The 20,340-nt window shown below is 36.7% G+C and overlaps 1 protein-coding gene across 18 annotated transcripts in view; it reads right to left on the bottom strand.

The window, feature by feature from the left end:
- Positions 1-20,340, bottom strand: part of MCTP1 (multiple C2 and transmembrane domain containing 1) — a 527,670-nt gene that overhangs the window by 98,378 nt on the left and 408,952 nt on the right. The gene's annotated exons all lie outside the window — the stretch shown is intronic.

Below are 20,340 nucleotides of genomic sequence, written 5' to 3'. Positions count from 1 at the left end.
TCTAAAAGCACAACTGACCCCTGGCAAGTTACTGTTAAGATTTTTACTTTAATTTCTGTGAAGGAAAACTGACATCATTACATTGCCAATGAGGCATTTTTAATTTTTCTCATCTAGTGAAATTATTGTGAGGTTGGACAAAATAAAGTTAAGGGAAAAAAACGGCTGCCAAATAAGCTTCACTACATTGTCAGACATAGCTGATCTATCTGCCTTAATGATAAAGAATGAATCACTGTTTAATATCATGGACTTTTTTTTAATCTCACAATGTAACATGCATAATAGGCAGATGAAAATACCAAGTTTGCACCAGAGAGTCAAACATCTCACACAATGAATAAAAGCACTGCTACCAATAAGTGTAAAAATAGACTGGCTTAATGCTTAGCATTACCAGAGAAATCAAATAGCTATTTAAAAAATAGAATAACTTTGTCAAAGGAAATTTTTAAATGTCTATGTCTATTATCCTTGAAAACTATTGACTCTAAGTATATACATTATTTTTTAAATGTAAGACAAATATTACATTAAGAACTCACCTAGCCTGGCAGGAAGAGCCATTCTAAGAGCATCTGCATTGTAAAGTAAGCATCATAGTGTACAAAGTGTGACTTGCCCTCACCCCCCCCCAACCCCCACCATTCTCTTACAATCCTGAAGAGATCATCTAAATTCTCTGGATCTGTGGCTCCAGCTGCCAAATGAAGCAACGTTAAGTCAAGTGATTTTGTGAGGGTAGTGAAGAGCAGGATTCTACTCCTAATGCTGACTAGTCCCGTAACTTCTGGCACCATCCTCCCCTAAGTTTCTGCCTCTGAAAAACGGAGTGATGTGTATCCACCTGACAGGTTATGAAAATTAAATTGCTGAAATGTGTTAAGATGTCAACACACTGCTTGGTACCCAGTAAGTGCCCCCCAAATATTTGTATTATTGTGCAAATGCTTATCAATACCTTACAAAACTCAGATTGTTAACTAATATCAATTAGGGTCCTCAGGTAATACTTATTCTATTACTGAGAAGTGGAAAGTCATCTGCCTGCCAAGATTTAGGTGAGCCATAGTATAAGTGGGAATTTGATCCAGCTGGTTGGGGTAACAGATATCATGCATTTGACAGGCCAGGCGGGTTAAGAGCAATGCCCTGAGAACATTCACGTCAGGCACGGCAGCATGGACCATTTGCAGCCTTCTTAATACACTTCAGCCAAGTCTACAGCCTAACAGGATGGCAGAGAAAAGGAACCTGTATAAAGTGGTAAAGAAACCCACGGCCTAAAGGCCAGCAGACAGATTCCAGGCCTCAGAAAGTCATTCTTCCTCAGTGTTTTCACTTCTAAACACAGGTCTGTAGACCCAATAACCTTTATCATCCCTTCCCTAATATTTAAAACAGATTTATGGCATTACTGTGCCATCTTTTTTTTAAAAATGTGACATTAAATCCTGATTCTTGGGATATTCATAACCCAGATACACACCAACAAATAACGATTTAGTAGCCCAAGAAATGACTTGGACAGAATTACACGGTAACTACAGATTCAAGTTCCTGAATAAGAAAAATTTCAAATATATCAATGAATGAGACATGAACCTCATCTTTCCTTTCACAAATAGAAGGATTTCCAGAAAAATAAAATATTTCTATTTAATTTTTTGAAATTTATGTGATATGTATAAAGAGGATACAAATTATAATGGATGGTTATGATTATTCTATTAACATGTAGTTTTAAAAAGATAATTCTTTATTCAGGAAATGAATTAAGGCAAATTTGACAGATATGAACACATGTAAAAGGGAAAATTATTTTTGGCTAGAATCCATATTAATTCTTTACACATTTATTTGTAAAATTTAGGCAGTTAATAGAATATAAGCTCTTTAAGGATAAGGACTTTTTCTTTTTGATCACAGTTCTATCCCAGAGTCCAGAACAGTGCTTGGAAATAAAAGGTGTTCAATAAATACTTGCCACATTAATGAATAGTTACTAGGTTCCCAAGTTTTTTTTTTTTTTTTTTTAAGATTTTATTTATTTATTCATGAGAGACAGAGGCAGAGGGAGAAGCAGGCTCCATTTAGGAAGCCCGATGTGGGACTCGATCCTGGGACTCCAAAATCACGCCCTGGGCTGAAGGGAGGCTCTTAACTGCTGAGCCACCCAGGTGTCCCCCAAGTCTTTTAACATAAATCTACCTAATTGTCTTAGTAAAAGTACTATATAGCCACTATATAACATCAGGTAACTTTGTGAAAATATATTCAGAATTACAACCTGGGATGCCACTGATCAATTTCTCCCTGAGGCACATAAAGTTTCTCTTTCCATTCTGGCCACACACTCATAATCCGTCTTGGGTATTGTGTTTTGACCACCATCTTTCCTTTTGGACTTTGCTATATGTTTGCCTCTTCTGAGGATGTTCACTTGACTTGGTGTGTTCTGGACTCATGGATGGACTCAGATGATTCTAAAGCTAGTATCACCAACTATATTTATTTTAAATCTATATTCCATTCTGTAATGTCCACCCACTGGTGTCAGAGTTCTGATGTCACCCAAAATAAAGTTACTTGGAATGTCTATGTGTTGGAGTTAGTTGGAGGATAGGTATGGCATAGAATAAACTTTCTAGATGATAACTAATCGAGACACCTATCATGCTTTTTTATTCTCTAGATACAACATCACTAGTCGCTTAAAGAACCAGTCCACAAGGTATGGTTTCTGGCACATCTCTATTGCGGACATCATCCTCTCACCATATCCAAATCCATACAGTAATAGCTTTCTTAAAATACAGCACTCAGAACTGACACAACACATCTAATTGATACCTGTGGTATTTATATGGCTTAACAACATGGGCACCAGAATACAGGATGAGGAGAAATATAGAAAAGAGGGGAAAAAAAGGGTAGAGTTATATTAGTTTCATGGATCCTGGCAGTGGAAAAATAATCTTCCCTATTTTGTGTTAACAATCTAGTATTTGGGTAACTAAGTATGGAACCTCTGCTTTTGAGAATATCATTTTTTTTTTAAAGGAAGAGAGCTTTGAATAAATTCTAAATACAAAAGCACTCATTTTTTTCTTCCTCAATATCTAACTGGAGATTTTAAAAGATCAAATTAAAAAAGAACAAACACCGATTAACAATAAAATATACTTACTGAACATTTACTATGTACTATATGCTACATAATAGTTGATGTTCAAAATTAGGATATGACATGGTCTCTTCGGATTGCTAGGAATCACTAAGGAAAAAAAGCAACGATTCACTATAGTATTAGTGATAATTATAATACTTGTTAGCAGGAGAGGATCCTCTAATAAAGAGTGCCCTCAGAGGAGGAAGAGGGTCTTCTAGCTTTTAGCCAAAACAATATAGGATCTATCCTTGGTCCTGACTCCACTTATTCCTAAATTTGAGAGAAAAAACTCAGATATAACAGGCTAAAATGGGGTGGGAAAAGAAATCAAGGAATAATTTAAAAAAGAACTCCTGACACATTCACAGAATGTAAATACAAACCATAAAAGTCTTAGTATTTAACCTGACCCATACTGCCAGAAACCAAACTGAACCTGGTCCAAGTTTCTGACTCACAGAGTCATCACTCAATAAATGGTAGTTGCCTTAAGCTAACTAATTATGGAGTGGTTTGTTATACAGCAAAAGTTAACTGACACATATTCTTTTTCCAAGAAGACAATAGTGTAGAATAAATATGGTCTGGACCAGAAGACTGAAAAGTGGTTTTAGTTCAATTTCTATTCGATGATCACAGGACCATGAGCACCTCAGTCATCCTTTTTTATTTGAGTCTATTATTTTTCAAATGGAAATGGTAACACCTGCCTTTATCACAAGTTTGGCTATGGGGAACAACTCCTGTAATGTATATGAAAGCACTTTATCACAAAGTGCTCAATAAGTCTAAGTATTATCAATTTAATGCTTTTCATAATTAAAATTGTTTCTGAAAAATTAAAAAACATATAAACTAATACTCCAGGAATGGTCAATACCATAATTCCCCTTTAAGCTATAGAAGTTATAGAAGACGGATGGTGTTTCTTTGAGGGATTTGTATGTGAAAGGGGTTTGTTGGAAAGAAATTTTAAGTGTTAAATAGAGGGATTGCTGTTATAATTTTTGCTAATAGTTGAAACAAGAAAAATCCAGGTCCTTACATAAACTCATTATTTCTAGTAAATAGCATTAACACACATTGCAGATTTTGGCAACTCCAGACTTAAATTAGGTTTTTAAATGTTAACCATTTTTAATGACCTCATACCCCAGATATAAAAGAATCTCGTTCTGAACTAGCAGGTTTTGGATTATCAATTCCTGTATATATTTTAAAATTTTTAAATCCAAATACCTTTTATCTAAATCAATGTTATCTCGCCTAGGATATTAGCATCAATATTGCAGAATGCAATTATTTGGTGTCTATTTGGGCTAGACTTGAAAAGCAATCTAAATTTTAATCGTGACTATTCAGAGTGGCTTTTTTGACAATCTATAATTTACCAAAAGGTAAATAATGTAATTCATCCTATCAAATGCCATATATCACATTATATAAAATGAACCTTAGAGGAAAAGTCCTGAGAGGCAGGCTGAGAAGGCAGAGACTACTGTGTTTATTTTGCAAATGGGTAAACTGAGGCTCAAGTTTGAGACTTGCCTACAGACACCTGCTACTGAGTAGCAGAGTCAAGTCTGATTCCTAATCCAGTATATTTTTCCACCAGTACTTCACTGCCTCTAAGGTGAAGGATTTTATGGTGAATATTGATGCTCTAAAGTTATCAGTTATTTACGGACTGCTCATTCAATTTGTAGATTTTCTGTATGTCTATTTCTTTCCTTCCTCTTGCTCTGGGATTACTACTTTTACATCAGTGCAAAGAAATGGAATACCACTTCTTAGGTGTTCTGGTAAAGGTTTCACATGGCAGAGAGGTCAACAACTAATGGTCAAAATGAGGTTTGCAGAGCCCAATTTCATTCTTCTCCTTTCTCACTATCTCGCATGGTTCTGAATAATCAAAAGTTGGCTATTCACAGGGTTTCTATCAAATGGGGTTTTCTTCTATCCAAACTGTTTAGAAAAGGTTAGCAAGGTGCCTGTAAAGCCAGAGATTAGAAAATGAATGAGCCAATTACATTTTTACAGAAAAAAAAAAAAACCTTACTTTTTCACCCAAAGGTCAAACAAACAAACAAAAAAACCCCTATTTCCCTTAGAAGTTAAGTGAAGGTGGGCTAACTAAGGCTTCTCACTTGTATTTAAGCAAGGCAAATTATATAAAGTAGAGTGAATGATTCAAAATATTAAGATTTTAGAGTAACATCATTTCTTAGGAGGTGTAAGACATGCTTATTTTTCTTTCTTTGAGTCTGGGGTCTTAAGAGTCCCAGGCAGGACAGGGCCATTCACATCATCCCATCAATTGATGCTCTCATTGAAGTGCAGTGGAAGATGCCTGCATTCAATGATCATTCAGTGCAACACATGACAGTGTCCCTGGGGGAGCACACTTCAAAAAAATCATTTAAGTTGGAATATTGAATATCCTATTCTTTTGCAAACTACAGTATATTTTAAAAAGAAATCTCATCCAAAATGATTAACACTTCCTACTGTTCAGGAAAAAAGCCTGCCCTTTCAGACTAACAGCTGTGGATCATTAGCTCTCCAGTGATGAGATGTGTTTGATGAGTATTTTTCTTTCTAATTAAGAGATGAGATTCTCTATTTGACTGTCTCTTCAGAAAGAAGTGAAGAAAAAATTCTCTGCCTACATGGAAAGGCCCTCTCCTACAAAACAATTAATTATTTCACGGCCTTTTTAGAAAATCCTTTTCCTCCCTAATTTCAATTCATTTTTTTTTCTTAAACTTAACACATTCACATTCAGGCTTTCACAGTATTAACCCATTTTTCACCCAGCATTCCCTCTCAGATGTTTTCTTGTTTGTTTCATCATCCAATAATATCTATTTTAGGTAAAAGAGAATGAGGAAATGTATCCAAAGTACATATATGCTTAACCTAACTGAGAATATCTGATACAAGAATATTCTCTGACATGAGAGAGGCCTCAGATTAGAAGGATAATAAATACGTAACATTTGTCTGTTGAACTAGGCAGTACTTTAATACAAACCAAAACAAAATAATAAAAAACAACTTTAAGGTGCTTAGAAGTATATTTAAAAAACTGCTTATGGTAATTAATCCTTCAAAGGAAACTATTTCAATTCTACCAATAAGACTGGCCTTAAAAGAAAGCTAGGCAAGGTAAAGTGGGACCTACAAATACAGCTTTTCTTTTTGAAAAGCCATCAGCAAGGTTATCAAAATTTTGAACTAAAAATATGATTCAAGAGCATAGAGAGTGTCCTTGGCAAATAATCACATTAAACACTTCGTTAAATCCTTATAGGTACAGGGAGAGAAAGGAGGCAAGGAAGGGAAGAGGGTCATTCCTCCCCCCTGTTTCATTTGGAAATACTTGGGGATATTTTTCACTGCTCAGTGGGGTGGGAGAGGGGGGATATTGGCATTTAGTGGGTAGAGCCAGGGTGTGAAACACCCCAACTATGTAGAAGAATCTTGCCCCGTGAAAAATTTTCCTGACCCCCATGCTACCAGCACTCCTCTTTGAGAAACATTGCCAATTCTCTTGCATAGCCAATAGACCATCCTCAACTTAGCAAAGAAGAAATGGTATGCACAAAAACAAATATTTACAGAATGGGGCACCTGGGTGGCTCAGTTGGTTTAGCACCCTACTCTTGGTTTTGGCTTGGGTCATGATCTCAGGGCTGTGGGACTGAGAACCATGTCAGGCTCTGCACTTGGCAGGGGGTCTGCTTGGGATTCTTTCTCCCTCTGTCCTTCCCTCAGCTCTAAGTAAATGAATAAATAATCAAATAAAGTCTTTAAAAAAAAGTGTACAGAAGAAGGGTAGATCTATTTCCCATGGCATGAATTCTGACTTAAGGATTTAGGGTGAGACAGTAGTATTAGAAAAAAACTTCACTCAATCATTACTGTTTGCTCTAGACTCTTTCTCACCATCTATTAACATTTAACATTTCTAAAAAACATGAAGAAGACCTGGCTGTTAACCCACTCTGCCCATTTATTTTGACTTGGATTAAGTCAGACTCCACACATCATCATTCTTCAGAACTTCATCTTCTGGGAAGGGGGTGGTTTTGCCTTGATTTAAATAGCCAGATGGCATCACCACCTGCTCTAAGGTCTTTATATCTGGTTGGTTCCACTGAAGCCTTTTGTACCGCCTCCAATGAAAAGAGAAGATACACAAAATGAACCTGATTAATCCCCAGCATATTGACAGCTTTTCAAGGTGGTTTTAAAGAGATGTTGTTCTTTTGAAGAGAGTTTTTGCTTCATTCGGACTGTTTTCTAAAATAAACAGCAGGGAAATGGTGACAACCTTAGACCCACTGGATTGCTCTAACTTCTTTTGCTGTTTTCTGGGATCACTACACAACAATAAAGGAGCCTTACCATGTTCAAAAGAGCCTCATACAGATACTCATATACAGGGGCTTCTCTTTCCTTCTCTCAACTAGAATGAAAAGCACCTGCACCCCAGTGCTTATAGCAGCAATGTCCACAATAGCCAAACTGTGGAAGGAGCCTCGGTGTCCATAGACAGATGAATGGGTAAAGAAGATGTGTTTTATGTATACAATGGAATATTACTCAGCCATTAGAAATGACGAATACCCACCATTTGCTTCAATGTGGATGGAACTGGAGGGTATTAGGTTGAGTGAAGTAAGTCAATCGAAGAACAACAATCATTATATGGTTTCACTCATATGGGGAATATAAGAAATAGTAAAAGGGATTATAGGTGAAAGGAGAGAAAATGAGTGGGAGAAATTAAAGAGGGTGACAAAACATGAGAGACTCCTAACCCTGGGAAATGAACAAGGGGGAGTGGAAGGGGAGGTGGGCAGGTGATGGGGTGACTGGGTGATGGGCACTGAGGGGGGCACTTGATGGGATGAGACCTGGGTGTTATACTCTATGTTGGCCAATCAAACTTCAATAAAAAATACATATATATAAAAACATAGAATTAGAATTGAGAAGACTCCTACTGCTTTCTTTGAGTAGTTTCAACCAGACACCAAACTGACAAGACTGTTGATTTGCTGTGTTTTGTTGTGCTGTGTGAGAGTGGTTTGTGTGTTTAGAGCAAAAAAATCAAAACTCACTTTCTACGAAATGATCCCTTATATTGATTAGGCAAAATAGATCAAGAAAAACATCTATCTCTTTTCTGATGACAGGAGGAATATATGGTTAGGAATAGGAAAAAAAAAAAAAAAAGATTGGTTGGTGTGTTGGTAGAATTTTGAGTTGAATGTATATATAATGTAACTTAGGTTGTTATTTGCTAATAGTGTTGAAAAGGTATTGTTTCTCCAGATTTCTATAGACTACTTATAAATACAAATCAGAAATACAAATCAGTAACTTATAATTATTTTGTGAAATTGTACAATAGGCTTTTGAAGTTGCTTCCTGAAACTTAAAGTCCACAATCTCAGTACACCTATGCCTTTTTGAAAAGCACAGCTTGACTCCATCTATTAAAGCACATGTGACAACTAGATCGAACTCATTCGAAGATGTCTTACATATGATTCACAGAAACACCTACTGAAGAATCTCCACAACAAAATGGACCCAAACAACCTCAAAGACGGTGCTATCAACCAATCATAGCATAATGCACACTACTTCCCCTGATGGAGATATTATATCAATAGAACCTGCCAGCCAGGAGGCTTGGGAAGTTATTTATTTAGATTTTTTTTTTTCTCTTTCAGCTTACAACTTGTACTGATATTTCATGTCATTTTTATCAAAGTCAGAGATGAAAGGCTCTGGCTTTGCTTTGAGAACACTGACAACTCCAAAATGTAAAGCCCAGAGTATGTCCAACTGGAGCATCACATCAACCACACATGAATAACTGATAAGAAATCCCTGCAATGTTGTTGAGTCTAATGTTAGTAAAAGTTGGGATGTAGAATGAAAGTGACAAATGCTTATAGATGCCTGGAGAATGTTGATTCTCTGGGGTCTCTTTCATTAGAAATTAGTACATTCCCCAGGAATTTGTAATGCCTGCCATAGTACCAAATATACTTATGTTTTTAGTTTAATAGCCTTATTAATCACAGAAGTTCTGCTCATTCGAAATCAGGTGGCATGCAAAGTCATTCTTGCAGATTACATATCAACACATATTTACTGTATTGTTTAAAATGACCAAATATGAATAATAAAGAGGAATTGATACTATCTGGTCCACGAAGAGGTTGTTGAAATCAAGTTAACAATGCTTTAAAAAAAAGTGCTGAAGGACCATTCCAAAGAAACATAGAAGAATATGTTAAGGGTGTTAGGCTCATTGAAGCTTGTCTTTCTCTAGTGTCCCGTTTCTCTAGGCTGCAACTGGATCTGAAAGGACTTGTGACTGTCCCATTCGTAGAGGTAAAGAACGTTCCGTGCTTTAGCTTAAAAAGAAGTGCTTTAATATTGGCTCTCCATTTAGTTTTGTCTTTTATTAATGCCCCCAGTGCCAATGAAAAGGTATCTTTTATTTTTGTGATGTTCAAGTCATTATATAATATTCCAATAGCTCTCTCAATTCTTAAATGATTATTTAACAAATTAAAGGATTAAATAGGTAAATAATATCATTCGAGGATAAGGTCATACAAATGTGCAATTTTTATATATTTCTATGTATTTTATAAATATTATTTGGAGATACTGCCATACACATATGCCATTTCTATATGTTTTCTAGGCTTTTGAAGTGCTGTAAAGGTTAATTAAGGCTTATTAAAGACAGTCACTTTATTTTTATATATTTTTTATATAAAAAATATAAATATATATTTCTTTTTAAAGGTTTTTAAATGCTTATTAAAGACAGTCACCTTATATATTTATATATATTTATGTGTATATATAAATATATAAAATATGTATTTATTTTTAAAGATTTTGAGAGAGAGAGAGCATGCATGCATGAGTGGGGGGACAAGCAGACTCCCTGATAGGTGAGGAGCCTGATGTAGGCCTCCATCTCACAATCCTGAGATCATGACCTGAGCCAAAATCAAGAGACCAACGTGTGACTGACTGAGCCACCCAGGTGCCCCATCTCTTACAGTTTTAGAGAAATGAATCTGTTACCATTACTATTTTTGAAGTACATTCTTGATCAACTCCCTTCTTTGTGTGTGTAAATGCTATAACTAGACTTACGAATCTGATACCAATGTTTGCTGATGTACAAAATGTAAAATTTTCCTTAAGCTCGAAATCTGGCTTTAAAGCTATCTCCATCATGAACAGGTACAATATTTAGGGCAACAGCTGGCACTTCAGTTGCTCATGGGGGGAAACTCCCTCTGTTCTACATACTGTGCCAGAAAATAGGATACCCAGCCAAACACATGTTAGTAAAGTCTGTGATACAAGTTACTTTAAAAATTAGTACTGTAGTCTTTATACTCCCCATTCTATGTCACTGAACAGGAATGCCTTTAAAAAAGCAGATGATCAATTACGGTGGCTGCTTTTTTATACAGCAGCTGATGTGCACAGGGTTGCTCTCTGCCAAATTTGGGGATGTCTGGGACCATTATGATTCATTTCCACTCAAATTATCTCACTCAGACTTATTCAACTTATCATGAATATCTTCCCTGGGCTACTGATTTCTGATCTTTCTTTTTTATCCTTCACAATATAACCTAGCGGTTACCGTTGGTGATTACTTTGTCCAGATTTAATATCTTCACTTCAATCTTAAAATCACAGAGCCAAAATCAGAAGGCACATTTTAAAATATTCACCTTTATAAATATATTTAAGACCTAATAATATCATATATTTTAGCTTTTTTAGCAGCTTCTGAAACTTCATCTCCCATTCTGTCTTCTAATTTTCTAATTTTCTCCTTCACTGGTCTCATTCCCCCCAATCCCTCTGTTCTGGAAAAACTTCAAGAGTTATGTTTAGCAGCTCTAGCTATGTCTGAACATTTCTCTTTGCAATTCAAATAATCATCTTAGGCTGATTTTAACAGCCTCTTTACTCCATTCCATCTTTTACCCTTGCTGTGTAATGTTTACTGATGAATGCCTTTCTCCCATTTCTTAACAGATCTAAGTGGTGTAGTTACCGCACGGGAAGCCTAGAGGTTTGAGCGCTAAGTAGACATTTCTCTTGGCTATTTTCCACACCTCCAAACATTCTCTTAAATGCAACAGGGCTTGTGTTTCAGTGGTAACAGAAGTTATCAGAGAACACTAGTTTAGACAGCAAGCAAGCTGAACTCCAACTGTTCCAACAGCCTGACTTTTACAGTAAAAGGAAAGGCCCTGGGCCAAGACCACTGAGATGAGCAGGTATTTTTAGTTCACTTGTAGGCCAGCTCTAATGTAATTCTGAAATGTTTTCTTCAAACCAAACCCAACTTTTTCAGGGCTGTCCAAATCTGTTTTCTTTTATAGCAAGTACAAATTCTTGGAGCAAGGGAAGCATGCGTATCATTTGCAATGCTGCTGCATGTCTATGGTGTTGATGCCCGATGGCTCAAATTAGTCCGCCAAGCAGATGAGCGCATTGTAATTAGCTCTTGTCAAACTGTTAGAGATACAAAAACCATTTCCACTGTAATAAAATTTATGAAAAAGAAAAATCTCTCCTATCATTTTCAGCCAAAATAGTTCCTGAAATGTCTGGTAGTTTAGGATTCCAGAGTTCTAAAAGAAGGCCATTTCATTTTCAGAAAAGCTTTCACTTCATTGACACAGAGATGCTGACATGTATTATCTTTCAGGCATTTTTTGTTGCTGTATTTGATTGCCTGTAAAACCTCATTTCTAAAAATAACCTGTTGGGAGTGGACACGTTTTGTTGAGCCACATGGTACTGATGTATGATTCTCAACAAACATTTATACTTCAAGTATTTTTTGAATCAAAACTTTCTGGCTTTTTCTATCAGTGTATTATTACTACCAGCTTTGCTGAATAACTAAATATTGTATACTCTTAAGAGGATACTAAGGAGGCATGATCATAGGTTCAGATGGGATAACTCTGAGGTTAAGCTCTTGTGTGATGATCATCAGTCTCTTCCGGACAATCTTCCGGACAATCTATTCATTATTGGGATAGTGACTCAAAGACTACTTTGCTCAGTATTTATACACAAGCTTCAGGAGGGTTCTTGAGCTCTCTGGAATTTAATGTCCTCTCAAAGAAAAATATAGGTGGCTACTTTAAAAAGTAAATTTAAATACTAACCAAAAGATAAATCAGTTTGGAATTAGATCAGATACACCAAAAAACTGCCCCCTTCTACTTGCCTTCAGAATCTTCCCAGAAATATCTTTAAGTATATGCGTGGAAATTAGCATGGTGCTATAAATGAATCTATCTTTAAAAGTAATAAAATTACTATATACAAAACTTAATACAAAATTGATCATGGAGCTAAAACTATAAAACTCCTTCTAGAAGAAAACAAGGAGAAAATAGTTTGGCCTTGGGCTAGGCAAAGAATTCACAGAAACAGCACCAAAACACGATTTAAATATGCATTTAAAAATTAGACTTCATTAGAGTTAAAAACTTTTGTGATTCAAAAGATGCTATTAAGAAAATGGAAAGACAAGCCACATGCTGGGGGAAAAATAATTGCAAATCATATATCCGATGTAGGACTTGTATCCAGTGTATATAAAGAACACTTAAAAATAATACAAAGATAAAACCCAAATTAAAAAATGGGCAAAAGATTTGAACATTTTACCAAAGAAAACATATGAATGGTTAATAAGCATATAAAAAGATGCTCAACATCATTAGTCACTAGAGAAACGTAAATTAAACTGCAAGGCCACACTGCTTGATCACATGGATATAATCAAAGCAGAAAATACTGAATAGTCAAGAATTACAGAAACTGGAACTCTCATAAAATGCTGATGGGGGTGTAAAACGGTGTAGTCACTTTGGAAAAACAGTTTGGTGGTTTCTTAAAAAGGTAGACAAATCTAAACTTAACATAGGAATCAACACTTCTAGTTATCACCGAAAAGAAAACATACGCCCACATAAAGCCTTGTACATGAATGTTTATTTATAGCAGCATTATTCACGATACCTCCCCAAATGAAAACAACCCAGTTTATAACCTGGTGAGTGGAAAACGAAAATGTGCCGTATCCACACACTGGAATGCTACAACAATAAAAAGACGACACTCCTGACACATTGTGTGTCATGGCCTCAGAATCATTACGCTAAATGAAACAAGTCAGATGTACAAGGACTACTTTTATACCATTCTATTTATGAATTCTGGACATTATGAAGTGTCCAGAAAAAGCAAATCACTAGAGGTAGAAAACGGACTATTGGTTGCTAGAGGCTGGAGGTGGGAGTGAATGTAATTGGCATGAGTGATCTTTTTGGGATGATGGTTGTACAACACTGTAAATTTACTAAAAATCAGTAAATTATACATTTAAATTGGTGAATTTATGGTATATAAATTAAAAAATATATAAAAAATATATAAAATATATATAAATATAAATAAATATATATATATACATAAATATATATAAAATAAAAATAGTTTAATTTCTGTGGAGGTAAATTCCAAAACACAGAACTGAGAACTAGTAGGCTTAGGCAATGAATGATCATAGATCTTAGATGTACCTTGCCCATACTCTTGAAATGTTTAAAATGCTAGTGAATGAGACTATCTATATGACGATCCTTTGGACAACTGTTGCTCCTTGGAGTTCAGAGAAATTTTGCAAAGACTTAAAAAATGGTTAAAGCAAACATCAATCTCATTGTTAATTATAATGGGCAAAGCAAGGTCCCGGAGGCAGGCAATGAAGATAGTAATAAAATACCACCACCCTAAGGTGAGACTATTATGCAGCAATTGTAAATTCCCATGAGTAATACAATCAATTTGGGAAAAGAAAATGTTGAGTTCCTTATCCTATGACTAGGAGGTAGCTGACAGGATGAGAAAAAGATTCCAAGGAGTCTTCTCCAAGAAAGTCTAATGAAAACTTGAAGATATGAAAAAAAAATAGAAAAGGAAGGAAGGATAGCAGAGAGCAACAGGCTGAAAAAAGTTAAATAGGGTAAAACAGAAGCAAAACTTAGTGCAGGACGATGAGGACAGGGCAGGCAAGGGCAACCTCCCTGGTCAGAAGAAAGCACTACTGGATAAGTCCAACAATGTTTTCTACTTGGTAATTGTGCTGGGGAACCCTTTTACTTTGGGCTCAGAGTCTTTGGTTTTCATGTGGATTACTTAGTGATGGCTACTGCCAAGTTACCTACAGTACCACCTATTAGGAAATGAAACTTCTCACTGCCCCCACCGCTCCCACATCCACCAATATGGCAGGAAAATGTTAAGAGGCATTTGTTTTATTTTTCTGGTCAGCAATAGTCAGCAGCTCCCTTTGGTTGGTTGGGTTTGTTTTTCTCAGTATATTACATCAAGAAAATAGAAATGAAAACTGCTGAACGCAGCAGGAAAAGTGAAATAAATCTGAAAACTGCTTCCAACTGTTTTTACTTGAGCACTTCTAAAACTCTAAGAAAATCCTCTATCTTCCTAAACTACTGCACACTTTTCTTAAAAAAAAATTTTTTTTCCAGAGTAAAGCTTAATCCACATGTTTGCAAGTTAAATAACTTCTATCAAGCATGGCAGAGCAGGTGAGCCCTGGCAGATTTCCCATTGTTTTTACAGCCATGTTCTCCATCTATCAATTGCTGCAATCTAAACTGGCTCCCTGTTCTGCTGTCATTGCCGCAGAGCGACTCTATCTCCCAGGACGACAGGTGTGGCTTTGTCCTCTAAGTGAACGACACTGGGTTGAATCCAGCTCACCTTTCAGAGGTTCACTGTTGTGGCAACACTGCCTTTCTTTCATTTATGTGGTTGCCTTTCAGACATGTTTGACCACACTTCTGTCCAGAAGTGTTTGTCACGTTTCTTGCTCTAATAAAGTCATCGACTCAGACGCAACTCTGGACTCAGTGTTTACTGGTGTCATAAAGACGGACGACATGTGTCTCTTTCTTTGCGATAGCTTGATCTGGAGGAGGCAGGTGGAGGTGTATGGCTTCTAACTATCAACCAGAAAAGGGCACCTCGTTGCAAGTCAGAGCAAAAGTAAAAGGGATGGGGCTGGTGTCAAAGAGAGGGCAATATACTCACTGAAAACAAAATACATATCACACCAACTATCATGGATCCTCTGGATTGTTTATAACTATGTGTCTATCTTCTTTATCCCTAGTCTATGTAAAATAAAGGGTAACTGGCATACAGATAGAGAGGCAGAGCCTAAAAAAGGAACATAAAGATTGAAAAGGGCCGAAAATGTGTTCTAAGATTTCTCTTATACAACAATTTAGTCTTTTTTTTTTCTATTGAGAAACTTTATGGATAATGAGAGCCCCAAAACAGCTGCAACATTTTAGTACTCAGAATAAAATAGTTTATGTATAAATAAATTTACCAAGTGTGTGTCTGGATATAACAGAAGACATGTGTATATAATTTATATTGTATCTATAGCTATCCATACTTTTCTTTATTCATCCCATGGGAAGTGTGTATCCATTAACTATAAAGTGATTATTTATGGACCCTTCCCCCTCAACTGTAGAATGGAAATATCAATTATAATATGAAAGTTCATTAAATGCTCTTAATGATATAGTTTATCTCACTTCTTAGGAAATAATTTAACATGGGATTAATATCATGCTATTAATATATTTAAGAAATTTTATTATTTTGAAACCTCAATAGGAACTGAAAATGAAGGCAGCTTTAAATAATGTTAATTAAATAAAATTATCACCACGGAAGAGTAATTATATCTAATTCTATGTCCCAAGAGACCATTTAACTTTTTTCACCTTCATAATTTTTAATTATTTTTTATTCCCATACTGCAGATAGGAAAATTAAGTTGAGGGTAAAGCAAGCATTTTCTGACATAATTTTAAAACTCTACTTCATGATCTTATTTCCAGAAACAAGATGGTAAAGTTTGACAGGATTTTAAGACAATTTTTGTAGCCTCTCTTCCAGATCATTTGAAAAGATGTATTTTTAAAGCTTGTTAAATGTAAAAGAGTATTCCAGTATTATGTGACTTAAATGCATCATTTTATTAATCTGCCTTAAGAAGTTCTCCTTCCCCATTTTAAGATCCATTTTAAAGACTGTGTTAAAGATAAAAGGTGTCAAAGATAAGAAATGTAGTTGATAACTGGTACTGAAAACCTGTAACAGAGAAATCTTATACCTTGCTGAAAACCTCTTATCTTCTCACGCCTTCAAGACTCACCCAGTACCTTGGCACAGCTAAAATGTATCTGGCCTACTATACAGAAGTAGTTGAAATCTGCTACTATCATAACCTTTCAATTCCACCATCTTTTTGACCATTACAAGGGTATTAGTGTCCTGATGCACTGGTTATCTAAAAAAGTATAGTGATGATCTCTTTTCTAGGGGGTAGAGGGACTTGCTTTCATTGTTGATTCTTATACTGCTTCCGCAATCTTAGGCAAGTTCTAGTGGGAGGAGTCTGACTTGATCCACAACACCCGCCAGTGATTAGGGAGAGGAAGGGTGAGAAGGCTCCACTCCCCCCCACAAAGATCAACTAACCAGTTTATTTTTTTTATGTGTGGTAATTCTTCTTCTCATTAGTGATTCAATTATATGATGATTACTGGCTTTATTAATAACTGTTGGCCCATTCACCATCAATGCACAATTGACATCCCTTGTCTCTTTATTTAGCACTCTGAACTTCCTTGTGGAAATTCTCCACCACCACCAGTTGATGGTTTCTGATGGAGTAGATTTGGCCTCTGGCTGCAGATGGATGGACATTTGATCTGGGCTGGGTCAATGAGAGCATTACCAGCTCCTGGTGATAGCAGCAAGCTCAAGGATGGGTCAATTAGAACAAATGAGGTTCAACTCTGAGTCTTTGGACCTCCTGAAAAAGAGAATCTCTTTTCTCCTGACCAAAAGCTAAAAGACTGTAAGCCTGGGGGTTGTTGACTGCCACCTAGGGGATATCTTGCTTGGGGATCAATGTTGGTTGGCACAAATGAAAACCAAGCTAACAAATGGCAAGAAACTGAGTTCTGATTCCATCACCTGAGTCCCCAGATCCAGACAGGTCTGAAACTATAATTTGGCTTTCCACACATACACATATAAAAGAAGGTAAGAAGAACAATTCAAACCCTTCACTGTAATTCTTACAACTTCTAAAAAATTTAGAATTCATCCACCACTGCTGGCACCCACCAGACTAACTCAGAAACTCTGGCAGTGGGGCCCTGAAATCCATAATTTTAATTATTAATAATTAAATAATTATTAATTATTATCCTCAGCATTTCTATTGATCAGCTAATTTAGGGAACCATTATGGGCATCCATCAGAGGTTCTCAGTCTTTTTCTAACACCATCAACCCACCAGGTGAAATTCACATAATGCCCCAGAGGCTTCCCAGAAAACAGGCTATAAAATGTTTGAGAGAGAGAGAGAGAGAGAGAGAGAGAAGTGCATGCACACACACCAGTGGGGGAGGAGAAGGAGAGGGAGAGAATCTCAAACACTCCTCACCTGATCACAGAGCCCAACACGGGGTTCCTGCTTACAACCTTGAGATCAAGGCTTGAGCCGAAACCCAGAGTCAGACGCTTAACCTATTGAGCCACTCAGGTGCCCCAGGCGGGAGAGACTTAAATAGAAACAGGTCTCCTCTCTTCTTCCCAATAGCCCCCTGGTAAATTAAAACAGTCTCTAATCCCTCTGTATTCTGGAAGATGTGGGGCTTACTTTCTTGGTAATTGTTTCATTAGGAAAGTAGGATAAGCAGACAAAATGTAATTTGAAATTCAACACCCAAATTCAATTTTTCTCATTGTCTTAGTAAATCGAGGTAACCCACATTGAAGGAACTAAGTTTTTCTATTAGGTCTCAGAATTCAGGACAAGGAATCATTTTGGGACATAATTTCCTGACCTGTAAATGGAGGGAGATCTCAGTTGCTATGCTTTATAAAACAGGGGAAAAGAAGCCTAGCCTGGGAAATTCTTCCAAATTTACTGTTTCCAATTGGCTTCCAACAACACCCTTCACACAGTGTAGTTGTTTAAAAAAGTGGAGATACAGAGGATTTTTTGCCCTCAGATCTGCTTAAAGGTGGTTTCCAGCCTTGTATGTTTGTTCACCTATGTCAATTCTAGCAGTAGGCAACAGGTCTAGTGTGGCCAACCCTTATATTATGAGATATTCTGGGCTAGTTTTCCCCTTAATAATTTGCAATTCAAACTTCTCAGACCAAAATTTTACCTAAGGAACAGGTACGTTCTATGCATGGCATTGTACCACTGATCCTTTCAGGGAATTGGCCTCAAACTGTATGTTTTCAGATAGTTCATTCTGAGACCTCTCACAATGGACAAGAATTCACTATGAACAAGCTGCATGGGGTTCTCTGGGTCTCCAGCCACTAATGATCCTACAAACCTCGTTCCTTTCTGTCATCTTGAGTTGGGTCTTGTGGGCAAGTTGTCTTGATGGATAGGAATTCTTCTGAGATCATGGGAATTCTTTCCACCTTTGTACCAACATGCATCTCCTTTTAAAATTGTATATTAATGACCTGTTATTGTTTTCAACTGAGCTGTACACAGAGCAACAGAAAAGAGAAAAAGGATTCCCTAATGTACTGATGTCATAGCTTTATCGTCACAAGATAGATGTGAGTTTAAGAAAGACACAACTTACTATTAGTATTAAAAAAATAGTGTTAATTTCGAGCATCTTAAAACCCAAATCATTGTTTTTGGCAGATACTCTGTTACAATTTACTTGCTTATGAAGCTAATCACCCTGAGTAGGATTTTGTCACGTAAGGGCAGCAGGTTTTGTTGGAGGACTTACACGAAGTTAGAAGGTTAGCCATGCTGTAAGTGCTCCAGTGGGACCTTCCTTATGCCTCAGCCAGTGGGCGTTTCACAGCACTCTAACATTTTTGCAGGCTAAAATAATCACAGTCATGCTCTTTGGCATAGAATTTTGAGGTTTGTGAGAAAAATCTTGTCCCATTCTCAGCCCATGTCCATGTGGAGGCGAGGTGGCATTTTACAGACGTATGTTTTGGTTAGGCTTCTCAACTTTTAAAAGAGTTGTCAACTATATTCCCATCTCAGCTGAGGCTTAAAGCATGGTCTGTCCCTAATTGGCAACAGAATATTTGCACTCCAAGTACTTGTCAAAAGAGGATAACGCTGAATGCTTGCTGCCCAGTGCCTATCAAAAATCAGTCATGAGAAATTGTATTTATGGAAGGTTGCCTGAAGGACAAGCATTCCCGTTTAGATCTTCTCAATTTTATTTTTGGATTTAGCCAAACCATTTGAGAGTAACATACTTAAACCCCATGGCTATGCTACCTCAAAATAATAGTTATCGTCTGTGGTCATGTGCCTAGCCCCGAGTTAGGTACTTTTTATACAATAATCTTCAGGATAATCGTGCAAAGTTGGGGTTAATAGCGGTTTTCCAGGGGGAGGAAACAACCTAAGCACCATCCAATTGCTTGCTCGGGACCACCCACCGAGTCAATGGCAGAGTCACAATCCAAGTCTGTCTGGCTCCAAATTTCATACCCTGTAGAGCCAGAGTCGCTTTTACTGAATTGCATTTTGGTGTTACAGCAGCCTCTATTGAGGGAAATTAGAAGAGAGAATGCTGTGAAGCACAGAATAGTATTTAACTCTAGAGATTTTGTTCAACTTCACGGAGGCTCTTGAGTAAGAATTTCTGTGATCTTAATACTGGCTGTTAATTGGGCTTTCACTGAGCAACTAATAGGCTTAATATAAAAATATTAAGATTATGAAAAATGATAGCATTTCCATTCATCTACTTGCTGGGAAGCCCAGATCCCAAGTTTTGATCTTCCTCTGTTTCATTCTTAAGCTCTGTGTTTTATGTAGCACCTTCACCACTAGTACCTGATTTACCCTCCTCCTCTCTGGCCACCAGTATGATTCCTTTACTTACATAGTCACTTGCTACACTGCATGTATTGTCATCTACTTCCATTATTTTTCTGGAAGGAG

Source organism: Canis lupus, chromosome 2 (genome assembly GCF_048164855.1).
Source record: "Canis lupus baileyi chromosome 2, mCanLup2.hap1, whole genome shotgun sequence".
In the NCBI taxonomy this organism is placed as follows: Eukaryota; Metazoa; Chordata; class Mammalia; order Carnivora; family Canidae; genus Canis; species Canis lupus.
The sequence above is the reverse complement of the archived record's forward strand: the minus strand, read 5'-3'. Positions and strand labels throughout refer to the sequence as shown.